General features: G+C 43.3%; 1 protein-coding gene across 3 annotated transcripts in view; it reads right to left on the bottom strand.

The window, feature by feature from the left end:
* CREB5 (cAMP responsive element binding protein 5) overlaps positions 1-11,928 on the bottom strand; it is a 607,187-nt gene that overhangs the window by 507,866 nt on the left and 87,393 nt on the right. The window lies entirely within an intron of this gene.

Below are 11,928 nucleotides of genomic sequence, written 5' to 3'. Positions count from 1 at the left end.
AGGATCCTGCTGTGATGTCGCTGGTCGCTGAATAAAGTCCAGAACTTTATTTGGTCGTCCGATCGCTGTGTATCGTTGTGTTTGAAAGCAAAAGCAACGATACCAGCGATATTTTACACTGGTAACCAGGGTAAACATCGGGTTACTAAGCGCAGGGCCGCGCTTAGTTACCCGATGTTTACCCTGGTTACTAGCGTAAAATGTAAAAAAAACAAACAGCACATACTCACATTGCGTCCCCTGCAGTCTGCTTCCTCCTCTGACTCAGCGCCGCAAAGTGAAAGTGAAAGCAGCACAGCGGTGACGTCACCGCTCTGCTCTCACTGTACGGCGCTCAGTCAGTCAGGAAGTGGACGCAGGGGGACGTGAATGTAAGTATGTGCTGTTTGTTTTTTTTAGATTTTACGCTGGTAACCAGGGTAAACATCGGGTTACTAAGCGCGGCCCTGCGCTTAGTTACCCGATGTTTACCCTGGTTACCAGGGGACCTTGGCATAGTTGATCGCTGGAGAGCGGTCTGTGTGACAGCTCTCCAGCGACCAAACAGCGACGCTGCAGCGATCGACATCGTTGTCGCTATCGCTGCAGCGTCGCTTCGTGTGAAGGTACCTTTAGGGAAGAACCCCAAGATCAAGCTAAAAGCACATTGTATTATTTATTGGGCACAATGTTATTACATGAAAGCCATGTTACGCTGCCTTACAGGGCCGGATTTAAGAGGTGGGTGGCCCGGGGCCCATTTTGGAAGGAGGCCCATTTTTCAAGGTGTTGCAATATGTATTGAAAAAACATAAAATGAAACGAACGCAAGTTTATTTAAAAAAATCATTTATGCAAAGTAATTCAGGTAAAATTATTCATTTTTTACAATCCAGACACTTTCCTTGATTTTCGTGCTGCAAAATCACTAATGATGTCACTAAAATCCAATTCATGCAGTATATCTGACTCGATGCTCATGATAGCCAAATTTACAAGTCGTTCCTGCTTCATGGATGTCCAACTAATTTGAGTTTTGAGAAGAAACGCTTACCACTGCAGTTTGTTACCATCAAAATTAGATATATCCTTAGAGCTATCTCAATATTTGGGAAAGTTTCCAGCACACCCTTTTCCATGATAAGCTTGTACATGAAAAGTTCACTGCTGATATCTTTTGGCTCCTCGTCTGTGAATAAATTGGCAAATGTTACAGACTGACACAGTTCATCGATAAATGTAATGTCCAAGTCATCTGAATGACCTGACGAGTTGCTCTGCTGTGGCCTTAAGCTCATCTGAAGACAGTTCTTTCAGATGGCTAAAAAACCTAAATTTGCTTGATATATCTTTATACGCTTGAAGACATTGGTCAAGAGAAGCGATAAACTGATCAATGATAGGCAGGAAAGTTTCTGTTCTGTATTTTTCAGAAGGGCTGAGTTGTACTTCTTCCGTAAGGCCATAATCCAATGGATTGAGACACACGTTTCGGCGCCTGTGTCGAGTTATCGTCTGAACATACTCAGATGAACCAGACACGTCTTTGCCTTGCTTCCCATAAATTTTGAAGGAGTCACACTTTGATGCGACATAGATCATACTCACCCACTGTGACACTGTGAAGACTGAACCACTTCACCTCTGGATCTTCAGTGACTGAAGATCTAGAGTAAAGTCCTGCCTCTCTCCGCAGTGGGAAATCCTCTTCTCGCGCCGACGTCGTGCCTCTGCCTCCTTCCTCGAAGGTAGCTGAACAAACTCTCATCTGATCTAATCTGATGGAGCGATCATATAGCTGAATAGGTAGCGCCTAGAAGCTTCTGTTGGGATCGGAGAAGGCTGCCGCATGCCATAAGCTAAGCATTAGGTTCAGGGAGGGTACTAAGGAAGTTGGCTAGGCTAGCCAGGTCAGTGGATGCTGACGCAGGTCAGGTGCCATGACTATGCCGCTCTGCGCCAGCCACTGAGATGTAGGACCGTAGCCAGGTCCCTACACTTTCAATAGCTTCTCTTTTGTTAAATGTTCCTTATCATTAGAAACGGTTCACAGCAAAGAGAAGTGTATTTTACATGTTTTGAGATATTTATCCCTATATTGGTGGAAGGCCCTCGCTTGGTGGATGGCCCAGGGCCCGGGCCCCTTGGCCCCCCCTAAATCCGGGCCTGCTACTTTATGGGAACAATAATGCAGTATTATGTGTGTTTTTTAAAGAGGACCCCTCAATTGCCATAAATAAATGTGATTTCTTTACCTGCTGCTGTCCCCTAAATTTGACACTTTTTATTTTATTTCTGTGCCTCTCCATTCCTTATATATAGCCCCTATTCCCTGCATAGAAATTTAGTTTTTTTTAGCCAAGGGGGCATGGCCTTCAGCTCTTCTCTACTGGAGTTTTCTTGCAGATCATGCCCTCTAAAAATTCTAGATGTATATACAGGGAAGACAGAGTAAAAGTCACAGGAAAGCCAGATTCAGGAGAGCAATGGCATTTACACAAGGTAAAGGAATGTTACAAATTTACAACAAGTGACAGGTCATCTTTAAGGGAGCATTGTTTGGATATTGCTAATTATTTGGGCACTGTAGTATGATAATTTCGGACTGTGTATGGCAGTATTTTATTTTTTTTTAATTATCATACATTGCCATATAACAGCATTATCTATAAACACAAAGTAGGTGGTATTTTTTAAGTCATTTTCTACTGCAAGAATAAATAGAACGTCGTTTTTTAATACACGTGTGACAAGACATACGTATTCCAAAAAGCAAACTCAAAGGCGCATTGGTGAGTGAACCAACAGGGAAACTGCCATGATAGGAATCAGTGGCACAGAGCACCGAATAAGCATAAAAGAAAGAAATATATGTAAAGTGGACAACAAAACAAAAAAATGAGCAAATACAAAGTTAGGTCTCTAATGTATGATAGATGTGGTATACAAGTACCCGTTCTACTGCTGCTAAATGAAACACTTGTTGTTTGGCAGTAGATTTGTTCCAGTGTGCCAGAACTAGCTTGGGCTCTGTGAGTTAGGAGACATGTGCGTACACTGAGGATCCATAAATGTACATTGTAATTTCTACTTTGCTGCCATCTACTGGTTAATATATGCGTATAAAAATTAGGCGATTAATCTCCTCACAGCAAGCTAGTGTAGAAAAGGCTGTGAGGGGCCTCTCAGCTCAGTGCACACACTTCCAGTGAGCTCGCGCAAAGCACAAAGCAGTCTAGTCCTGTTTAGTCCATGGAAGGAACAGCAACTATCGCTATTTTGCCTTTAATAGAGATACTATACCGTTTTCTCTGTCAGTAAAGTGCTACGTTTACAACATGGATGGGGAACCTCAGATCCGCGGGCCCTCGATGACCTTTGATCCGGCCCAATGGGTAGACTCCCTGGGACTGCAGTGCTTAGGCCGGCAGCTGTATTTTGACAACTGCCATCCCATTCATTTCTTCTTGCTCTGTGAACACGCTCATGCAGTGCTCACTACTGAACGCTGAGGCATGTGCAGTGAAAGATTATGTCCTGACGTACGTTATGGGTGGAGTTAGTGCAAGATTTGTATGGCCCCTGAAAGACGGTATAAATATCCAGATAGCCCTTAGCAGAAAAAATATTCCTCACCCCTAGATTATAAGGTCACATGTGTGTTTGGCTGCTTGAAATTGCACGAACATCATGACCACTCCTACACCTGCACCAAGACACCACCTCTACAGGACTGCCCCCCGGGGGTCTTATACCATCCTTGTAAGTGCCACCTCCTGCTATTGACAATTGCTGTAGACTTGATCCAAGTGTTTAGGGGTCCAGCGACCCTCTTTAGCTATCATGACATTAAAATCTGCTGCCAGTGGAACTACATCTCCCAGCTGGCCCCTCTACAATTGCTGACATGGCTCACTGCTACAAGAACAAGGATCCCAATTCCCTGTATAAATTATGTGAACGTTTACTGCCTGTCTATTCAAAGTAAGGGAACTGACTGTAATAACCAAACACTGAACTCACCTCTCCCCGTCAATCCCATAGAAGCACTGTACTCCCTTCTCTCCATCAGTCCCATAGAAGCACTGTACTCACCACTCTCCCTCAGTCCCATAGAAGCACGGTACTCCCCTCTCTCCATCAATCCCATAGAAGCACTGTACTCACCTCTCTCCCTCAGTCCCATAGAAGCACGGTACTCCCCTCTCTCCACCAATCCCATAGAAGCACTGTAGTCCCCTCTCTCCCTCAGTCCCATAGAAGCAATGTACTCACCTCTCTCCACTAATCCCAGAGAAGCACGGTACTCACCTCTCTCCCTCAGTTCCATAGAAGCACTGTACTCCCCTCTCTCCACCAATCCAGTAGAAGCACTGTACTCCCCTCTCTCCCTCAGCCCCATAGAAGCATGGTACTCACCTTTCTCCCTCAGCCCCATAGAAGCACGGTACTCACCTTTCTCCCTCAGTCCCATAGAAGCACTGTACTCACCTTTCTCCACCAATCCATAGAAGCACTGTACTCACCTCTCTCCCTCAGTTCCATAGAAGCATGGTACTCACCTCTCCACCAATCCAATAGAAGCACTATACTCACCTCTCTCCCTCAGTTCCATAGAAGCACTGTACTCACCTCTCTGCACCAATCCCATAGAAGCACTGTACTCCCCTCTCCACCAATCCCATAGAAGCACGGTACTCCCCTCTCCACCAATCCAATAGACGCACTGTACTCACCTCTCAACACCAATCCCATAAAAGCACGGTACTCCCCTCTCTCCCTCAGTTCCATAGAAGCACTGTACTCCCCTCTCTCCCTCAGTTCCATAGAAGCACTGTACTCCCCTCTCTCCACCAATCCCATAGAAGCATGGTACTCACCTCTCTCCACCAATCCCATAGAAGCACGGTACTCACCTCTCTCCACCAATTCCATAGAAGCACGGTACTCACCTCTCTCCACCAATTCCATAGAAGCACAGTACTCACCTCTCTCCACCAATCCCATAGAAGCACAGTACTCACCTCTCTCCCTCAGTCCCATAGAAGCACTGTACTCACCTCTCTCCGTCAGTTCCATAGAAGCACGGTACTCCCCTCTCTCCACCAATCCCATAGAAGCATGGTACTCACCTCTCTCCCTCAGTCCCATAGAAGCACGGTACTCACCTCTCTACACCAATCCCATAGAAGCACTGTACTCACCTCTCTCCCTCAGTTCCATAGAAGCACGGTACTCACCTCTCTCCACCAATCCCATAGAAGCATGGTACTCACCTCTCTCCACCAATTCCATAGATGCACGATACTCACCTCTCTCCACCAATCCCATAGAAGCACGGTACTCACCTCTCTACACCAATCCCATAGAAGCACTGTACTTACCTTTCTCCCTCAGTTCCATAGAAGCACGGTACTCACCTCTCTCCACCACTCCCATAGAAGCACGATACTCATCTCTCTCCCTCAGTTCCATAGAAGCATGGTACTCACCTCTCTCCACCAATCCCATAGAAGCATGGTACTCCCCTCTCCACCAATCCAATAGAAGCACTGTACTCACCTCTCTCCCTAAGTTCCATAGAAGCACTGTACTCACCTCTCTGCACCAATCCCATAGAAGCACTGTACTCCCCTCTCCACCAATCCCATAGAAGCACGGTACTCCCCTCTCCACCAATCCAATAGACGCACTGTACTCACCTCTCTACACCAATCCCATAAAAGCACGGTACTCCCCTCTCTCCCTCAGTTCCATAGAAGCACTGTACTCCCCTCTCTCCACCAATCCCATAGAAGCATGGTACTCACCTCTCTCCACCAATCCCATAGAAGCACGGTACTCACCTCTCTCCACCAATTCCATAGAAGCACGGTACTCACCTCTCTCCACCAATTCCATAGAAGCACAGTACTCCCCTCTCTCCACCAATCCCATAGAAGCACGGTACTCACCTCTCTCCCTCAGTCCCATAGAAGCACGGTACTCACCTCTCTACACTAATCCCATAGAAGCACTGTACTAACCTCTCTCCCTCAGTTCCATAGAAGCACGGTACTCACCTCTCTCCACCAATCCCATAGAAGCATGGTACTCACCTCTCTCCACCAATTCCATAGAAGCACGATACTCACCTCTCTACACCAATCCTATAGAAGCACTGTACTCAACTTTCTCCCTCAGTTCCATAGAAGCACGGTACTCACTTCTCTCCACCAATCCCATAGAAGCACGATACTCACCTCTCCACCAATCCCATAGAAGCACGGTACTCACCTCTCTACACCAATCCCATAGAAGCACTGTACTCACCTTTCTCCCTCAGTTCCATAGAAGCACGGTACTCACTTCTCTCCACCAATCCCATAGAAGCACGATACTCACCTCTCTCCACCAATCCCATAGAAGCACGGTACTCACCTCTCTACACCAATCCCATAGAAGCACTGTACTCACCTCTCTCTGTCAGTCCCATAGAAGCACTGTACTCACCTCTCTCCCTCAGTTCCATAGAAGCACGGTACTCACCTCTCTCCACTAATTCCATAGAAGCACGATACTCACCTCTCTCCACCAATCCCATAGAAGCACGATACTCACCTCTCTCCACCAATCCCATAGAAGCACAATACTCACCTCTCTCCACCAATCCCATAGAAGCATGGTACTCACCTCTCTACACCAATCCCATAGAAGCACTGTACTCACCTCTCTCCCTTAGTTCCATAGAAGCACGGTACTTACCTCTCTACACCAATCCCATAGAAGCACTGTACTCACCTCTCTCCCTCAGTTCCATAGAAGCACGGTACTCACCTCTCTCCACCAATCCCATAAAAGCACGGTACTCACCTCTCTCCACCAATTCCATAGAAGCACGATACTCACCTCTCTCCACCAATTCCATAGAAGCACGGTACTCACCTCTCTCCCTCAGTCCCACAGAAAGACAGTTCTCACTTATCTCCATCAGTCCAATAGACGTTTAACAGAGCAACATGCTCAGGATCAGCTGTTTCTCCTTTCAAAAAGGGGACTCAGGATGCAATTTTTGTGATGATTATCCCAGCAATTATCAGCCCCAACCCCTTTAAGACCAAAGAAGAAAAAATAAGGCCCCAATTCATCAAGATCAGCAATTTTATCTTGATAAGGAAGCATGTAGGATTCAGATGCTCATTCATTCATTCATTCAAAAAGACCTACATGCGTTATACCAGACCTCTTACTTTTGTCCCTGTCTGGAGTAAAATTTCTTGCATAAGGAATGCCTGAGCTCATGGTGAATTGGCACCGCACCAACGTTCCAGCCTACCTCTGCCCAATTTAGCAAAGCTGGGACATACTGGTGTGAAAATGCCAAAATTGGCAACATTTCTGTGCAACTCCAAGTTGCACCAAAATTGTGAGCCTTTTCAAAGCTACTGACACCAAAATTCTTGTGACATTGCTTTGATGAATCAGGGCCTTAATGTGTTAATATATACTGTATGTATCTATGAACTCTGGGATATAACAGAATGTTTCCATTCACTGACAGAAATCAAGGACACAATAATGAGGAATGTAAAAGTAAACTAAATCATTGTAGCAAAGTAGATTGTGTCAATTACTGTCTAAAGCTTCATGCACACACCTGTGAATCACGGTTTGAGTTAGGACTGTGATTCATGGACCGGCCATCGGTCTCCTGGCTTGAACTTGACCACCTCACAGGCATAGATGACGTTGTGAAACTTGGGTCGGGATTCACGTGGCCAGCCATGAATCAGACCGTAACACGCAGATGTGTGAATGAGGCTTTAGCTGGTACAGTATGTGTGATGCTACATAGAAATCTAAGCAGCACTTTACCTTAGGAAGCAATTGTTGACTGCATCTGAATCATATATACTCTGATATGAATGAAAAAAGGAAACACATGTTATGGATCTTCATAACCAGAGGAACAGATGGCCAGGGGTACCACTCGCTTTAAGTGATTTGAAAAATATTTGTATGACTAGTCTGGCACACTGTATGGCATATTTATTATGACTACAGCCTGGATAAACAGCCAGTGTTCGAGTGCCAGCAACAGCTACAGACTTGCTGCACTTCTAGACAGTGATGAGTTGAACAAATGATTTGTCATTCAGAGGTTTGGAAGGGTGAAGGGTGCGGGCACTGTTCCCTGTGAGCTGAGGCAGCAGGTAATAGGACGGACATGTATAAGTCAATCGTCAACTTACTAACACACTAATAAAGGTACATGAATTACACTGAGGGCATAGCCAGGAGCAGGGTCAGCTTTCTGGGGACCCAAGGTAGGGTATCACAAAGCTCCACATCACCCATTTCCTCCATTCCAATAATTACTTGACTTACCACAATACCAGACATCGGTGGCAAAGTCCACCGGTCCTCAAGTTTTCTATCAGAGCACTAGCACTAACCCTTTTAAATCAGCTGCTTCCTTATACAGATGGTTACAGATGACGTCTATCACATAGTTAAGGTCTACAGCATTATCATCAGATCAGAAACAGTATCCAATTGGTTGTCTAAAGGAATTTAGAATAACAGATTGTTTTCTCCTGCACAATCCCTTTAAAAGCATATATCAGGTCTATCTTTCTATGCAGAACTTATGTTCAACTTCCAGAAGTAGCAACCAAAATCCATGTAAAAAAAAAACTCTGACCATACCCACAGAGTATATAAAGCAATTAGGGATGTGGAGTTTGAAGGCTCGCTCATACTGACGAGTAGTATCCGATGATTCTCTCATACAAGATAATCGGATGATAGATGCAGATGACCCTCAACTCAAACTCTGCTGCGAGCGTTACCCGTATGTCATTTTACTGTGATCTGATGGCAGAATAGCATCACAGATGCAGAGGAGACTGAGAAAGTGATATATAAATATTAAATATTTTATATATAATATATATATATAAGCCTATCGTGATCCTGATAGATCAGTGTGAAAAGTGTGATAATTCGGCATTTTTTACACATAAATAGTGATATAGGAAATTGGATTAAAATATTTAAAAAATATGTTTAATGTAAAAAGTTGTTTTAAAACTAGATCATATTCTGTTGATACATTTTCTTTAAAGAAGATGAAGAGCATTATATCCATCGGTGGCTGATAATACTGTAATATTATTTTTCTTTTAACAATTTCCTCCGAAAAAAACTCAGACCACCTAGCCATGGAAATGAATCCAATGAATCCTGGGATAATATTTGCTGGATAGTTAGATCCTTTCCAACTATTTGAGTAAAGAGTCATAAGAAAAGAATAGCACGGTATGTGATCTCTTACACACTGGAAGAATGAATCTTTAACTAATAAAACAGCCAGGCATGCGGATTATTTTCTACAGGAGAACAATGTGATTTGTGACTGGTGATTCATGTCTCCGTTTTTTAAGGGGAAAACTCATCTTGAAATATCCGACTCTTTTACAACTTGTGCCCAACTCACAATAATCCATGGGTTTTAAAGTCCATCTGAATTGCTTATTTTGACTACACTTGCAAGTGTAGGTCAATAAAAAACATTACTTAGTCTGCAGAAGAGATTTTCGGAGCTGCCAGAAGGGATGCCAAGGCACGTATATGTTTGATTAGATCACTTGCAGAATGGGGTAAAGTAGAGGTGATGAAGGGTAAATCTGTGTGTTTGGCCAAGGAACTAGTGTCAGATGCATTTCTGAAATTCAAGCCAGATTTCAAAGTCCGGGGGAAATCCAAGTTGAAATGTGAGTAAAGCAGCAGTCTCTCACTACGTATGATATCATTGTGGGCATGGGCTCTAGGTAGATCATTCTACTATGTCTATACACTCTACCTTATGTCCTTTAGGAAGAGCACATTTTCTCTTTAGGACAATGATGGAAGGTCTAAAAAAATATTTTAACAAATATTGTTGTTGTTTAACAAATATGAATTGAATATGTGTATCTGCCTATAAATACAGTTATGACCGAAAGTATTGGCCCCCCTGAAATTGTTCCAGAAAATGAAATATTTCTCCCATAAAATGATTGCATTTAACCCCTTAAGGACCAGGGGTATTTCCGTTTTTGCATTTCCATTTTTTGATCCGCTTCTTCCCAGGGCCATAACTTTTTTTATTTTTCCATCAATATAGCCATGTGAGGGCTTGTTTTTTGCGGGATGAGTTGTACTTTTATCATCTCATGTACTGAAAAATGGGAAAAAAATTCCAAATGTGGTGAAATCGCAAAACAAAAGTGCAATTCCACAATTGTGTTTTTGGATTTTTTTTTTACCATGTTCACTAAAGGATAACATTTCCCCACCAATATGATTCTCCATGTCATTATGAGTTCATAGACACCAAACATGTCTAGGTTATTTTTTATTTAAATGGTGAAAAAAATCCAAAGTTTGTAAAAAAATTTTTTAAAAAGTTGCCATTTTCCGAGACCCATAGTGTCTCCATTTTTGGGGATCTGGGGCCGGTTGAGGGCTTATTTTTTGTGTGCTGATCTGATGTTTTTACCGATACCATTTTGGTGTATATAAAATCTTTTGATTGCCCATTATTGCATTTTATTGCAATGTTGCAGCGAATAAAGAAACGTAATTATGGAATTTCGATATTTTTTCTCACTACGTTGTTTACCGACTGGATTAATTCTTTTTATATATCGATAGATCAAGCGATTCTGAACGCGACTATACCAAATATGTGTATATTAGATTTTTTGTTATTGTTTTATTTTGAATGGGGCGAATGGGGGGTGATTTCAACTTTTATATTTTGTATTTTTTTAATATTTAATTTTTGTTTTTTCTTTACTTTTTACTTGCTTCAATAGTCTCCATGGGAGCCTAGAAGCTGCGATCATCTGATGGCTTTTGCTACATAGAGCAGGGCTGCAGAAATGCTCAGTTGCTATGAGCGATGACCGCTCAGCTATCCAGCTCTGACAACCACAGGGGTCTCCTGCAGACCCTAGATTGTCATGCCAACCTATCGGCAACCCGCAGTAATGTGACACAGGCGCCGATGGGCGGTGTTAATGATGCGCTTCCTGCGTGTGCATGTTAGGTGACGCTGTCAGAGTTTGACAGCGGCATTTAACATGTTAACAGCCACGGGTAGATCGCTATTCCACCCGCAGCTGTTAGGGGCAGAAAAGGTGTGGCCTCATCGCCGGAGCCCACACCAAACAGGGGGAGGTTTCCAATGTCAGATATATCAATCATTGGACATTAAGGGGTTAAACATGTTTTGTTATACACATGTTTATTTCCTTTGTGCTTATTGGAACACAAAAAAAATGAGAATAAAAAGGAAAATTGGACATAATTTCACACAAAACCCCCCAAAAAGGGGTCAGACAAAATTGTTGGCATCTTTCCAAAATTGAGGGTAAAAACTTTGTTTCAAGCATGTGATACTTGTTCAAACTCACCTGTGGTAAGTAACAGGTGTGGGCAATATGAAAATCATACCTGAAACCAGATAAAAAGGGTAGACATTGACTCAATCTTTGCGTTGTGTGTTTGCGTGTGCCACAATAAGCATGGAGAAGAGAAAGAGAAGAGGTCTGTATATAGACATTTAAACCAAAATTGTTGAAAAATTGCAACAATCTCAAGGTTACAGGTCCACCTGCAGAGATCTTGATGTTCCTTTGTTCACTGTGTGCAACATAATCAAGTAGTTTACAATCCATGGCATTGTAGCTAATCTCCCTGGATGTGGACGGCAGAGGGAAATTGATGAAAGGTTGCAACACAGGATAATCTGGATGGTGGATAAGCAGCCCCAATCAAGTTCCAGAGAAAGTCAAACTGTCCTGCAAGCGCAGGGTGCATCAGTGTCAGTGCAAACTATACATCGACATTTGAATTAAATGAAACACTATGGCAGGAGACTCAAGAGGACACCACTGTCTTGTGGACAGATGAGACCAAGAT

The sequence above is a fragment of the Ranitomeya variabilis genome, chromosome 6, assembly GCF_051348905.1.
Source record: "Ranitomeya variabilis isolate aRanVar5 chromosome 6, aRanVar5.hap1, whole genome shotgun sequence".
NCBI classification, from domain to species: Eukaryota; Metazoa; Chordata; class Amphibia; order Anura; family Dendrobatidae; genus Ranitomeya; species Ranitomeya variabilis.
The sequence above is the reverse complement of the archived record's forward strand: the minus strand, read 5'-3'. Positions and strand labels throughout refer to the sequence as shown.